Genomic DNA, 15977 nt, shown 5'->3' with positions numbered 1-15977 from the left:
TGCATCATACGTAGTATAAAAGAAAATTCATTAAAATTTCATACACATTGTTTTTTAGTCTCGATCTTTATATATATATATATATATATATATATAAAGTAAAGCTAGTTATATAATGAGAAGTAAATCATGATTATTTTCTTTTCTTTCTTTAAATTAATAAGGTAGGGTTTGGACTTGAGAAAATATATAAAATATGTTCTTTGTACAATTTTTGTATGTGAATGTGACGTAACATTGTCTATGGTATTCGTATAATATAATTTATGAAGTATTCATTTATAATTTAATTAATTTACAAATTTATATCCCGGTTGTATCCTTAAATAAAGTTGTGCTTACTTTATTTCCTCTCGTAACGGCTTTTTACGTACCAACAACAGTTAGTGGCAAGCAAACAAACAAATGGAACATAGTTTAAGAAAATATTAAGCATATATTATTGAAAAATCTAATTAGCACACGAGTCTAATGATGTAAAAATTAATTTTAAAATTTCTATCACAAGGTAGCTAGAGTGTATACTATATTTATAGACTAAGAAATTATTAAGTTAATTGTAGCCATAGGTTAAAATCACATTAAAATTATCGTAGTCTTATAATTATCTTGCACGGTTGCACCTAAATATATATATATATATATATATATATATATATATATATATATATATATATATATATATAAGAATTGTCGAAATTTCAGATATAAAGTGTAAAACTATCAAGTTGATATATTTAACTTTGCCCGAGAACTATGACAGAATATATGCTTCCTAGAATATCAACATATCGGTCATATTCCACGTAAAACTTAGGCACTTAACCATAACAAATTTTTTTTAAAAAAAATGAATAAAATTACTTAGCACATGGCTAATGTGGTCGGCAGAGTAACTAATGCGGGTCTATAATATAAGCCTTCAAAAGAAAATTTACAAAAAATTTACTATCATTTTAAATGATGTTGACTAGTGTAATGACTCTAAATGTTTATTTTTCAAAAAAAAAATAAAAATTATAATAATGAATGTTCACTAGCATAGATTTGTGAAGCTTTACTTTAAAGGTGATACTATTATACTAAGGACCATGGATCGAATCTATATATATGCACAAGTACTGAAGTACATCAGTAACTTTATTTGAAAATTCATTTTAAGAATTTGGTCCGAAATCTTTAAATAGAATAATCGTTTTTACTAAATACTATGTATAAGTTTGTACATTTTTATTACCACATCATAAGACTCGTAACTCATAAGGTGACTTTTCCTAGCTAGCTTAATACTAATAAACATTTCATAAGTGTCCAAATTTTTGAACTACATAGCTAAATTATTGTTCTCACATCTTTTAATTGTAAATATTTTCAATACTAATGTAGTACGAAGTATTTTTATCACAGATAAAAGAATTTATGTAGACATTGCTTAGATACAAATCTATAAATTCTTTTATCTATGATAAAAAGTCTTCATACTACATTAGTATTGAAAATATTTACAAATCTATGATAAAAAATACTTCGTACTACATTAGTATTAAAAATATTTGCTTAGTTTTTAAGCTAAGAAAAAGTACGCATGAATTTTATTTTTTAAACATATTTGTTTTAGGTAAGCTAGATACACTTGCAAATTTTTTAACATACTTGTTTTAGGTAAGCTAGATACACTTGCAAATTAAGCTCGTCTTCTCTCAATGACTCAATATCATATTATATATATATAATAGTAATAGAGTATCAATCGTTAATAAAAATAAATAAATAAATAAATAATAATAAAGAGTTTATTTCTTAATGAATCAAAGTTCAACTTGACAAGGAGGCAATACAATTTGCTATCAAAGAGTGTACCTACAAAAGCATGTTAGAGTATTAAGATGCGACATTGCTGGAGTAATATAATAAGATATCATGAATTCATGGTAATTAGTCTAATTACGGAGTACTAATTAGCCTTTAATTAATAATTTGATGTCCTTAATGATGCTTATTTCACTTTATGCCACTAATAAATATGCTTTTTACTACGGAGTACCACATTGGACCTTAAATTATGTCAATAATCATTGTACTCGCGCAAACAGTTTTGACCTTAGACTACTACAGCTCGTACTATACTAGTCAATACTTACTACTCCGTAATATACTAAAGTAATCCCCATCCCTATCCCCAAAGTACACGTATCGCGTTTGTATTAAAAAAAATTCCGCTAAAAACCTTTTTTTTTTTTTTTTTCTCTTTTTTGTTCATAAAAATTAATAACATAACTGATAAAAAAAAAAAAAAAAAAGAATATGCAACTTAAAAAATAAAGCAACAATAACAACTTAAATAAATAAAATATTTTGTATATTCCCTTGAATCTTTAATTGTTAATATATAAAATGTATTGTTCGTTTTCTACTCTAAAAAAGGATTTTAACTCAATTTTAAATTCATAAAATGTCAGGAAACTAAAATTAGAGATAAGTACTCTACATTACCGTATCTAATATATAATAATTTGATAACATAAACAGATACTTCTCAAACTTATAGCAATTTATAAAAATAATTTGTTTTCTTGTGAATATCCGAGCATTGCTCGGACAAAGAACTAGTATACACTATTACTCTCCGTTTATATACTTTGTATTCACTTGGCCATTTCAATACACCTTTTGTCTCTAAAGAATCGATCCATCTACTTTTCTTAGTCTTCAAAATACAACTAACACCTTTAATATTTTAAAATATATATATTCCTATCTTATAAAAAGTACAAGAATATTTTTATGAATAATGTAATGTCAATTATACCCTTCAAAAAATGCATTTACATGTCTACATACCCTCATTAATATGTACAAGTTTTTATTTTTCCTTTATTAAAATTGATTACTCTCTCCATTCTACAATGATGTTTTTGTTTAGATACTTAGACTTTTAAAAATAAGAGTGAATCTTCTAAGTTTCTCTCAGTCTATAAGAACAAATATAGCTATATGGGATCCAGTTTGATTCGTCTTGGTGAGTACATTATTAATTTCTAACTTTTATAATTTTTGCTAGTGTGGGATTAAAGATATATATGGTCAAATAAATAAAACCTTGCATCAATTTACATAAACAGAAACATCATTCTGAAATGAAATGAGAACTTTTTTTTTTTTTTTTTTTTTTTTTGCCTTTATTGATGTTAATTGCCTTTTAGGTTTCAAAAAAAAAAGCTCTCCAAATAAGACTAGTATATATACCTCTAAAATATTTGTTTACATATTTTAATATTAGGGTATCACACGTGTTAAGCCACTCTAGTATTAAAATAAATCTAACAAGATTTTACATAATCATACTACTCGGAAAATCGTGATCAAAGATTCTAAAGATACACGGAGAACCAACATGAGAAATTGTATTCGTTTTTTTAAAAATGGTCTTCTCGAGCTAATGATCTTCTCTTGTCATTTTGCATGAAGATGTCATTAGCTTGATTAGTAATTATGCGGAGTAAGTCATGATAAAAGTAAAACAGTTCAATTTCTAGCTAAAGCAAGATCAATAATCAGATTTATCATAATCATGATCAACATGAATTATATATATTTATTTAGAAGATATCCCAACTTTAATTTTATGCAAATTAAAGTGGAATAGGACATGCATGAAGATTTCGATCTTGTTGGATAATATTATAGTAATAGTGAGTATATTCAAACGACTTTTATTGGAGGCTTACAAATCACTTATAATGTCATTGTTTTGCCAGTAAATGTGGATAAAATGACAAAAAAATTAGGTACAAATACAATGACATTTTAATTATTAGTAGTGATATTGAAAGTTACAAATAAAATAATCTTTTATATTGATGAAATTGAACCAAGTACTATTATTAGATGCTTTTTTTTTTAACATAAGAAAAACTTCTAGGATGAAATAATTAATGATTTGTTTTTGGTATTCACACTTGAACTTGGTAGTGATCCAAATGGTATGATGGTGTGATTTTTTTTTTTTTTTTTTTTTTTTTTTTTTTTTTTTTAATGAACTCTAATTGGTTGGATTTTCAAGTTTGATATACGTATATGATTAACTAATTATTGAATTAAACTGATGCACAAATTAAGGTCTATGTTAGGTACAAGTGCGACTATGTGAGTAATTTTTTTTAATTGTCATATGTTGAAACTTGAAAGATAATGTTAGAAAACTTATAATTTATAATCCCAGTGAATTACTCTTCAAAATTTAATATTTGAATTGGTCTCTTGTGGAATTGTAGGGCTACTTTAAATCTTGAATTCATAATTGATGATTTAGCATTTTAGCTGTTAGCACAAATAAAGAGCATCAGCTTCCATGAGAAGCAGTGCTAGAAAGCTAGATTAATTAACGAAAATAATATTATTGAACATAGTAATTTATTTGATGATTAACTAGGATCCAATGAAGATTAGATTAATTGATTATTAATTTATTAGTGATAATTATATTATGAGACTAAGTTTGCATGGCATGCCAAATTACCAAGCTAAGGGATGCGGGCTTACAACATAATAACTCTATTATTAATTTATACGGAGTATATATTAATTAATTAATTTTTACAAATTAAAGTAAGGCAATAAACGACATGTGATCAAAGTAATGGCATTATGCATCTCCCTAATTAAAGCCCCTAAAACATTAAACTAATAGAAAGAGGAACATAACCAACCACAAATGGACATTTTTTTTAAAAGAGGCAGCATCACCTTTTTGGGAAAACATGCTTAAATTTTTTCTGTACTTGTTTAGTTATTTTTGCCCTTGTTGTAGGGTGATAAAGTAGAAATTTTTTTATAGGAAGTACTCCGTAGTATTTTATTTAGCATCCAAAATAGACTTGTCAATTACAATCCGTCTAAAAAGATACTCCCTCCGTTTTATAATGTTAGTCCCATATATTATTTTGGGCGTTTCAAAAAGATATACCTATATTGAATATATTTCATTTATAACTTGATTTTTTTGGAATTAATAAGTTGTGAATTGATGACATTACTCTAAGTAAAGAAATCTTTACCTTAAATTATGCAATTATAAATTGTGCTTTCCTAATAAAAAATTTAAAAAGTTAAATAAGGTAAACTAATTATGAATTATGTTATACTTTAATATTAGATTTCAAATATATTTCTTTTCTTATTTTATGTGATTGATTCCATATGGGACTAATATTATGAAATGAAGGGAGTAGGATCTTAGCTAAATGCAAAAATTTATTTTTAGCATAAACCGATTTTTTTTTTTTTTTTTTTTGTTTGGTATTTCACTTAATTCATCCTTTGAGCTAATTCGGATTTAAGGATCAGTTTTTGGTGATTAGGTTCCAATCCTTTTCCAATTGTTGCTGTTGGAGATCGAACACGCGATTCTCCATACCAAGTGCAATCTCAATCACCACTGCACCAACAACCAATTAGTAGCATGTACTGAATCTAATTACCTAACTAACCCACCTAGGCCAATTGGCAGGTCTACGCCCCAAAACAATCAACCATATCATATAGCCACAAAGCTTAGAGTCATGATTGACATAGTTGTTATTGGAAGCCCCACATAATGCTTAATGCATGAGTATATAGTTTTGATACAGGTTGTTTTCCTAGAAAGCCCACCTATATATAAGTTGTATATAATTCCCTTCTTTTTAGCAAATTCATAGCTTATCTAGCTACCCACTCTCCCTTAGCTTTTTTCTCCTTTTTAAGGGGTAATAGCCAACGTTGTAGTTGCACTTGCAAATTTCTATTTTGATGAAGTAGCTAGTAGCTAGCAACCTTGGTACAACTCTAAAAAAAACCCAAAAAAAAAAAAAAGGGGGGGGGGGGGGGGTTTACAGTACATTGAAGAATATACATGGAGGAAGAAAAGGAAGGAAATCATGGGATGAAGGAAAGAAAATCGAATGGAACAATAATAATATTTCGGTATGCAGATTGGATCGATTATCTCCTAATGATATCGGGAGCCATTGGAGCTATAGGTGATGGAATGTCCACAAATTGCCTCTTAGTGTTTGCTAGTAGGCTAATGAATAGTCTAGGCTTTGGCCAAAACCAAGAGAATAATAATGCTAATAAGACCTTCATGTCCGATGTTGAAAAGGTTAGTAGTAATATTATACTTAATTACTTATTATATGCTTCATATTATATACATATATAATAATATAAATAACATATAGTTAAAAAAAAATTGCATATATATGGAGGATCTCTAGAATAATTCCAATTGTTATGATCTTGATGATCAAGTTAAATTTGTAATTTATATATTAATGATAATAATATATTTCGTATAGTTTAATAATTTATTTGTTACACTGCCCTATACTAATAACTAATAGTTCTTTTGTTTTACCAGTGCAGCTTATACTTTGTTTACTTGGGACTAGCAGTCTTTGTATTAGCTTTCATGGGTAAGTAACACATTTAACTACTAATTTAAGTATACAATAAACCCTAGCAAATTTATTGAATAAAAATACTTGGTAGATTGTATACCTAGATTTTGGTACTTATGATCTAATTAGTTCATCATGAAAAATGACTCTTGTAGAGGGTTTTTGTTGGAGCAAAACTAGCGAGCGACAAGTGTTGAGGATTCGATACAAGTATCTGGAAGCTGTGCTAAGGCAAGAGGTTGGCTTCTTTGATTCACAAGAAGCTACTACATCTGAGGTTGTGAATAGTATATCCAAAGATACTTCACTCATTCAAGAGGTTTTGAGTGAGAAGGTATGTTTGAACATATATATTGGTTATTTTTTTTCTCAACTTTGTCAAACATAGATCTCTTATCTAATTAGCTCAGATTATTCTTGGCATACTAGCTAATATCATTGAACAAATTTTGAAGTTTTTCTTATGTAAACCTTTTGTCTTTAACTTTGTCAAACATAGATCACTTTGTCTAATAAGCTCGGATTCTTGGCATACTAACATTGTTGAATAAATGAAGCATTTAATTGAAACAGAACATGGATTTTTTTTTTAAAAATGGTTTAATTGAGGCCAATAATTATTGGTCGGGAGTTCAATTACCCCATATCCGACATAAGTTCTTGAGGTGATGTATGTAACATAGAGCATTAGAGCGTATTTGTTCTAGACATAGTGTTTTCATGGCTACATTTTGAATCAATCTATAATTTCCCTTTTTTAGATGCTCTCCTTTTTCATAGTGCTTTGGAGTAGCTGTGCACAATTTCTTTTTCCCCTTCCATTATTTTTTCCATTTTTTTCTTCAAAATGTATCCATTATATTGCTACATTTGCTAGTGTGGTTCCCTTTTTTTTATTATTTAATTATTATTTTATATATATATATATATATATATATATTTGGCTATGGTTCAATCAATTCATAATATAAGTATCCTTTCATATACATAGTAATTATTGGACTTGAGTAAATTTGGATCTTTACACCTTTAATTCACAATTTCATAATAACAAGACCTTTTTTTTATCAAGCTTATTAATAATTAATAAAAATCTTATTACAAAATATGTATTCAAAAAGAAAAATATTAAAAATAAATAAATATAGCCCTCAATTTCATTTTAGCTAAAAAAGTGACATGGTGAATTTGAGCTTATTTTGCTATTAAATTTAACATTTGTTGCTTTTTTTGAGGGCTATTTCAGGTACCAATATTCTTGATGCACTCATCATCATTCTTATCAGGAATTGCATTCTCTGCTTACTTCTCTTGGAGGCTAGCAATGGTAGCCTTTCCAACAGTCATACTCTTACTAATTCCAGGAGTAATCTATGGTAAATACCTTCTTATTTTATCGAAAAAGTCGTATCAAGAATACAGCAAAGCCAACAGCATCATAGGAGAGGCCTTAAGCTCTATCAAAACTGTGTATTCTTTCACTGCTGAGAAGACGATTCTAGAGAAATATGATCTCATCTTGGACCGAACAATGAAGCTAGGGATTAGGCAAGGGGTCGCGAAAGGGCTGGCTGTTGGAAGCACAGGGCTTGCTTTCGCGATATGGGCATTTATTGCTTGGTACGGAAGTCGTTTGGTTATGTACCATGGAGAAACTGGTGGTAGAGTTTATGCTGCTGGTGTTACATTTATCATGGGAGGAGTGTAAGTATTGTTCTTAGTTTATTACACTGAACTTTTCTTGTGTTTTTTCTCTACTTTTTTTAGCATGCTAATTTAGTTTATGTGACTAGTTAGTTGATGCATATGTTCAAGCTAAGATGTGCATGCTAACTAGTTAATGTATGTAGCAAATGATTTGTGAATTTTTTTTTTTTTTTTTACAAATAATTTATTTATGATTGGTCGTCGATCTTTTGCTAAGCTTGTTTTAACCGTTAACCTAGGGTTTGTTTGGTATCGCGCTGGATTTTTGTTATTTACAAAAATCATATGATATATATATGTCATAAAATGAATAAAAACTTAATCAAATTTAATAAAATTATGATAGTTTTAAAAACTGAGAACTAAAAAGTGGAACCTACTTTTTCAAGTTTCTTATTTTCGGTTTTTTGTTTTAAAAAACAGAAAACTAAAAACAAAAAACCAATGAAAAACTATTGATAAAATTTATATGGTATGGTACTATATATGATGCATAAGGGTATTGAGCATAATTGAAATTCTTTGACACAAATTAAGATGTGACATAGATTCATTACATGTATCTAATTAGACAATGAACTCAAAAATTATGTTCAAGGATAAATAAAGACTTCATAAAAGTATCAATATATTTATGATTGCATCTTCTATTCATGCATCATCGAAAATTGAGTGTCACATGAAAGACGAAGATAGTATCAAATATATTCTTGTCCTATATTAATATTAATTTCTTTTGTTGTTGCTTCAACTTTTTTTTCTATTTACTTATACCAAGTCTAGTTTTCTTCTTATCTTATATATATTTTATATATTATTATATATAGTGCATTATTGTTCTATGATCTTGTGAATCAATGTGATACTGATGCCTAATAATGCGTTGGATTATTGTTGTTTCAATGCTTCAATTCATGCTTTATTACATAAGGGTTGTCATTTTTTTTATCATCTTAATTATTCTGTAAACAAGTACGTACATGATTTAACTTATACTCATTACTCATAATTTTTTACTTTTCTATCTATTTATATATCTACATTAGAATTTTTCTTCTACAATTAATTAATAGTCATATATATCAGTAGCATGTTAATTCAGGAAAAAAAAAAAAACAATAATAATAATGTTACATATCTAATGTAGAACTGATTTATTAATAGTAGTATATATTAGCATGTTAATTCAGAAGGAAAAAAAAATGTTACATATCTAATGTAGAACTGATTTATTGTCAATCGGAATTTTTTATACTGATAACTTAAAATGAGGTACAAAGAGATGGTATATACTTGGTATGATCCATGTAATATAAAGGTTTGGTAAAATCACGTCCTAAGTATTTAACTCATACTTATGTAAGGTTTGACATTATAAGACAACTAATTTTAATTTAGACGAGTTATGGGAGCATTTACATTGTATTCATAATTAATAATCTTTTCAAGTATAGTATTTAGCATTTTAGCATAAACTTTAAGAACATAATAATCTATAAATCACTACTTAATTTTGTTTTTTGTTGTTACAATTTCTTGAACATTAAACTAATTCGTTACTTGCATTTCATATGCATGAAATTGATGCAGAGCACTTGGAAGTGCACTACCAGAAATGAAACACTTCACAGAAGCCTCAGTAGCAGCATCAAGAATTTTCGAGAGGATAGACCGGACTCCATTAATCGACGGTGAGGCTAAACAAGGCCTAATTCTAGACAAAATTCAAGGGGAGGTACAATTTGAGCGCGTTAACTTCACCTACCCTTCTCGCCCTGATACCATCATCCTAAAAGATTTTGACCTTAAAGTCGAAGCAGGGCAGACTGTTGCCCTTGTTGGAGCAAGTGGGAGTGGAAAATCCACTGCTGTCGCGCTACTTCAGAGATTCTATGATGCCAATGAGGGAGTTGTAAGGATTGATGGCATTGATATAAGAAGGTTGAAATTGAAATGGATTAGGAGTCAAATGGGACTTGTTAGTCAAGATCATGCTTTGTTTGGTACGTCGATTAAGGACAATATCATGTTTGGTAAGCTTGATGCTACTATGGATGAAGTTATTAGTGCTGCTCAAGCTGCAAATGCACACAACTTCGTTAGACAACTTCCCCAAGGCTATGAAACTAAGGTACACATATATGTTATTGAATGTATACATTCTTAATTTTCGTACGTGTACTATATTAATGTTGTGGTATAACATGTTAGTAAGTAGGCCTTCTCTTATTTTTAAAAAATGTTTGAGACGGCCCTGATCTTTTAGACCTTGTTATATGCTGTTTTCTTTGTTGTTGATGTTGTACTCTTGCTTTTTGTTGCATGAATCATGTATCACAATAATAGATTGGTGAAAGAGGAGCGCTTATATCAGGAGGTCAAAAGCAAAGAATCGCGATTGCTAGGGCAATTATAAAGAACCCTGTGATTCTTCTCTTAGATGAAGCTACGAGTGCTCTTGATTCAGAATCTGAAACTCTAGTTCAAAGCGCCCTCGATCAAGTTTCTCTTGGGAGAACTACTCTGGTACATACAAAAACTTCATCACTAACATATACTTACAATAAGCTAGTTTTTATGTACATATAAAAATTCATGTTGATTAATTTTAAAATGATGACCAGGTAGTTGCACACAAGCTCACAACAGTGAAAAATGCAGATATGATTGTAGTAATCAACAACGGCGAAATCATGGAAACAGGATCACACAAAGACCTTATTAACAAAACTAATGGCCATTATGCAAAGCTAGCAAAAATGCAGAAACAGTTAAGCTGCAATGACATAGACCAAAGTTATGAACCTAGTGCTACTTCTTCTGTTCCTAGGAGTGCAGGAAGGTTAAGCACTGCGCGATCAAGTCCTGCTGTTTTCACTACACCATTACCTGACTTTGAACACCAAGACTCCTCAACCAAATCCCATTTTCACCATCCTTTTCGCGGCTTCTCTCTCTGAACTTGCCTGAGTGGAAACAAGGCCTAATTGGAAGTCTCTCAGCAATCGCGTTTGGAGCAGTGCAGCCTACCTATGCCTTAACAATAGGGTCAATGATCTCTGCCTTTTTTGTGACAAATCATGAGGAAATGAAGTCTCGAATCAGAAACTATGCCATAATTTTCTCACTTCTTTCAATTTCTTCCATCACATTCAACCTTGCTCAACACTCGAGTTTTGCATACATGGGCGAGCACCTCACCAAGAGAATCCGCCTCAAAATGCTTGATAAAATTCTGAGTTTCGAGCCTGCTTGGTTCGATGATGAGGAGAACTCGAGTGGAGCATTATGTTCAAGGCTAAGCAATGAGGCTACAATGGTGAAATCCTTAGTAGCTGACAGAGTTTCCCTCATAGTTCAGACCATTTCGGCTGTTACAATTGCAATGGTAATGGGACTAATCACAGCATGGAAGCTCGCGCTTGTAATGATCGCAGTTCAACCCATCACAATCCTCTGCTTCTACACAAGAAAAGTGCTACTCTCTAGCATAACAAACAACTTTGTAAAGGCACAAAATCAAAGCACACAAATCGCGGTTGAGGCAGTTTATAACCATAGGATAGTAACTTCTTATGGGTGTGTAGGAAAAGTGCTTGGGTTATTCGACGAAGCACAAAATGAGCCTAGGAAGCAGGGGAGAAGGAAGTCATGGTTAGCCGGGGCCGGTATGGGTTCGGCTCAAGGACTAACATTTATGTGTTGGGCATTGGATTTTTGGTATGGAGGAAAATTGGTTGAAAAGAAAGAGATTTCTGCAGGAGATGTTTTTAAGACTTTCTTTGTGTTAGTGAGTACTGGTAAGGTTATTGCTGAAGCTGGGAGTATGACTTCAGATCTTGCTAAGGGTTCTGCTGCTGTTGCTTCGGTTTTTCGAATTCTTGATCGAAATTCCCAGATTTTGGAGCCATCATCAATCTCTCAGGTTAGCAACTGCAAGTCTGTTTCTTGTGTGCAATCTTTTTTAGCAAATAATACGTAATTAATCAGTCCAGAATGAATATCAGTACATATAAATAGTCGTCGTATCATTGGATGTTGGAGAAAAAATTTCATCTTTTTATTACTACGTATATAGTGACGGTTAGTCGATTAGTACATCACCGTGGCGTGCAAAAAGACTTGTGTGGACCTGAGATTCATACGCTCATAATCAGCATTATTTTGCACATAGTGAACCTAACTCATTATTAAAACTTGTGTGACCTTAAATATATTATTATGAACTACAGTGTATATGCGTTTGCCCTTAAATATATTATTATTCATGTTATGACCAGTATCTTAAAATTTTGGTTGAAAAAAAATAATCTCTTATGAGCATTATTATATATAATAACATAATGACTTTTCTTATAGCATAATAATAATATATTTTTTTTTTGAATAATAATATTTAATTTAACACAGTAACTTTTTTTTATTAATAAGATGACTATAGTGTCTCTAATATTAGTGGTCTACAATAAATTAATATGAATTAGATATATTTAAGAATATGTACCGTTGCGTTTGGCAAGAGGAATAGGGATAATGAAGATAAGAAGATAGGATAAGGATAGGAAATTAGTACGTTAGATCAATAAGGATAGGGAATTAATAGGTGGGATAAGGATAAGAATGATATTATCCCTTATTTGGTATGAGTTGGGATTCTTGGGAATTAAATTGCAATAAGGGTAAAATTGTCTTTCACCTATTAAATTTTATCCTCAATTCTTATACATGACCCCTTTGTTATATAAATAAAGGATAAACCCCTATTTTATCCGTATTCCTTTTATATAGGATTACATATATTCTCTCAAACAAATTAAACAAGGGAGAATGAGATATGAGGGATTTTAAATCTCTATCACATCGATAATCCCCACAAATAAGGAAATTTTGGAATTTGGTACCTCGAAAGTGGGGGATGTTGAATTTGGTACCTGTATAAAACTTTATTTTATTTTGGTACCCATCAAAGTTTAAAATTTTAGCTTTTGGTACCTCCGTCCATGTTCCGTTAGTGGGGCCTAGCCATGCTCTTGCCACCTCCCAGCCACCCCTTCCTCCTTCTTAGCCACTACAATGCCAGCCTCCCTCCCCGTACGCCTGCCAGCAACCCTGAAAACCACCCCTTCACCTCCAAAACGAACCATCGACTCCAACAAACACCACCTTTCACCACAAAATCCACCAGCCAACACCACCTTTCACGCAAAAAGCACCCAGGCAGCCCCACCGCGTTCGCCTTAACCACCACCCCAACAACATCACCCAGGTACCCCACAATCGACCACCATCAAGCAGCCCATGCACCAGCAATTAATCACCACGACACCAAGCAACAACCCACAATCTACACCACCGCAAACGTTTAAGCAGCCACAACCACCGCCGCCACAAGCGCCCTTGAAGCCATCACCGCCGTTGTTGTATGATTTGAAGAGAGAGAACCCTAAAACCTAAAAAAATTGATTTGGGGGAAAGAGGGAAGGGGTAGTGTCGGGGGCAACCAAGAGTGGGAAAAGGGAGGGAGATCGGCGGGGGAAAGGGAGGAGGTAAAGTCATCGGCGCCGGGGAACGTTTGGGCACCAGCAGCCGACACGGGGAGGAGGAAAGGTGGCTGACGGGGAGGGGGGAGGGTGGTTGTTGTTGTTTTTTTAAAAAAATAAATAAATTATTAATTAATTAGATAAATGGCCCCACTAACAGAAAACTTAACAGAAGTTGGACGGAGGTACCAAAAGCTATAATTTTAAACTTTGATGGGTACCAAGATAAAATAAAGTTTTAAACGGGTATCAAAATTCAACAGCCCCCATTTTTGAGGTACCAAATTCTAAATTTTCCCACAAATAAACAAGCTGAATATATAATTTCAATACAACACAGCTCTTGTAAAGGTTATCTTTGTATATCACGTCATATGTTCATTAAGGATTAGGAAAATGTGTAAACTAAATAGTATTTTTGATTCAATGTATATATGTTCTTTCTGTGTAAACTACATTTAACCAATCTTAAATGTTGTTGTGTAATTTACAGGCAACAAAACTAGAAAAGATCAAAGGGAGAATAGAGCTACGGAAGGTGGACTTTGCATACCCAACACGATCCGAGAGCATGATCCTACGACAATTCAGCCTAGAAGTGAAGGCAGGCACAAGTGTAGGGCTTGTGGGAAAGAGTGGATGTGGGAAGTCAACGGTGATAGCCTTAATACAAAGATTTTATGATGTTGATAGAGGAGCAATAAAGGTAGATGGGGTGGATATAAGAGAGTTTGATGTGGTGTGGTATCGAAAACATATGGCCCTTGTCAGCCAAGATCCTATAATATATTCAGGATCCATTAGGGATAATATTGTTCTTGGTAAGGTTGATGCCACTGAGAATGAAGTTGTTGAAGCCTCTAAAGCTGCTAATGCCCATGAGTTTATTTGGTAAGTAAATTATGTGCTTAATATTATTTTAGTTTTTAGATTTTTTTATAAAAAAAATTCATCCTTCTCTTTTTTAAAAGGGGGTGGGGAAAAGTGGTGTTGGTACTAGTGTAGGTTGTGAAACACATAACCATTATGCGTCATATTTAATGTGCGTAAGCTGGTAATCAAATAAGACTTGGATTAATTACTAATCCAATGACCTAATTAAAATCGATCTAGATAACTCATACTCATATATGACTCAGACTACTAATCCAATCCAACTCCCTACTATAATTTAGTGTGAACATAATCATCATTTATCATTTTTGATTTAATTCCTAATAATCATTTCTTGACTTACTTCATTTTAATTATGAACCTTAACTAAACCAAAATCATAATGCATATATGACTCAGACTATGATCCAACCCAACTCTCTAACAAAGATTAGTATGAACACATTCTTCATTTATCAAATCATGTTTTATTTTGCCTTTTGATTTTTATTTTTTCCTTTCATAAGGCTTTCTTGATATATATTTTATTATCCTTGATTTATTTCCTATTAATCTTGATTTAACTGAATGATAAAATGGACTAATTCATTAATTTGCACACAGCTCCTTAAACGAAGGATACCAAACCGAATGTGGAGAGAGAGGGGTGCAATTGTCAGGAGGTCAAAAGCAAAGAATTACTATAGCAAGAGCAATACTCCGAAACCCGATTATTTTGTTACTTGATGAAGCTACTAGTGCTTTGGACATGCAATCTGAGAAGTTAGTCCAAGAAGCCTTGGACCGAGTCATGATAGGCCGAACCACCCTCGTGGTTGCTCATCGGCTTAACACTATTAAAAACCTTGACTCCATCACCTTCATCGAGGATGGAAAGGTGGTGGAGCGTGGGACTTACACCCAACTCAAGCACAAGCGTGGCGCTTTCTTCAACCTTACTAGTCTTCAAAGCCTGAATTAAGGTGTGGAAACTAATTGGATTAGGGTAGTATTATTTATTATTTTCACCAAAGGAATCATGTTTTATAGTATATATTTGTATTACTAAATTTCTTGATGTATTCTTGAGTTTTGATGGGTCTAAAACTATTAGAAAAACATGTAACATCACAATAGATGTCTTAGGTTTGGTTTTATGCTGACTTAAAACTTAGAAGATGCCTTCTTCTACTAATGTATCCTCTTGAAGTTTTTTTACTGCATACATTTTTCGTAACTAATTAATAGAAAAGCACAAGGTACAATCACATTATCGAGGCGCCCCAATTAATCTCTATTATAACAAAACATTTGAGAATATCAAGATTTTGACGTACATTCATCAATCAATTGATTTTTATGAATCATAATATCGATTAAACTATTTTAAAAATATATATTTTATCAAAAATATCTA

General features: G+C 31.4%; 1 pseudogene; it reads left to right on the top strand.

Annotated features, from left to right (window-relative positions):
- Positions 1–5893: 5893 nt before the first annotated feature.
- LOC145577628 (putative ABC transporter B family member 8) lies at positions 5894–15542 on the top strand (annotated as a pseudogene).
- Positions 15543–15977: the final 435 nt, after the last annotated feature.

Source organism: Chenopodium album, chromosome 14 (genome assembly GCF_948465745.1).
Source record: "Chenopodium album chromosome 14, dcCheAlbu1.1, whole genome shotgun sequence".
In the NCBI taxonomy this organism is placed as follows: domain Eukaryota; kingdom Viridiplantae; phylum Streptophyta; class Magnoliopsida; order Caryophyllales; family Amaranthaceae; genus Chenopodium; species Chenopodium album.
Note: the sequence above shows the minus strand (reverse complement) of the source record. Positions and strands in the feature narration are given on the sequence as shown.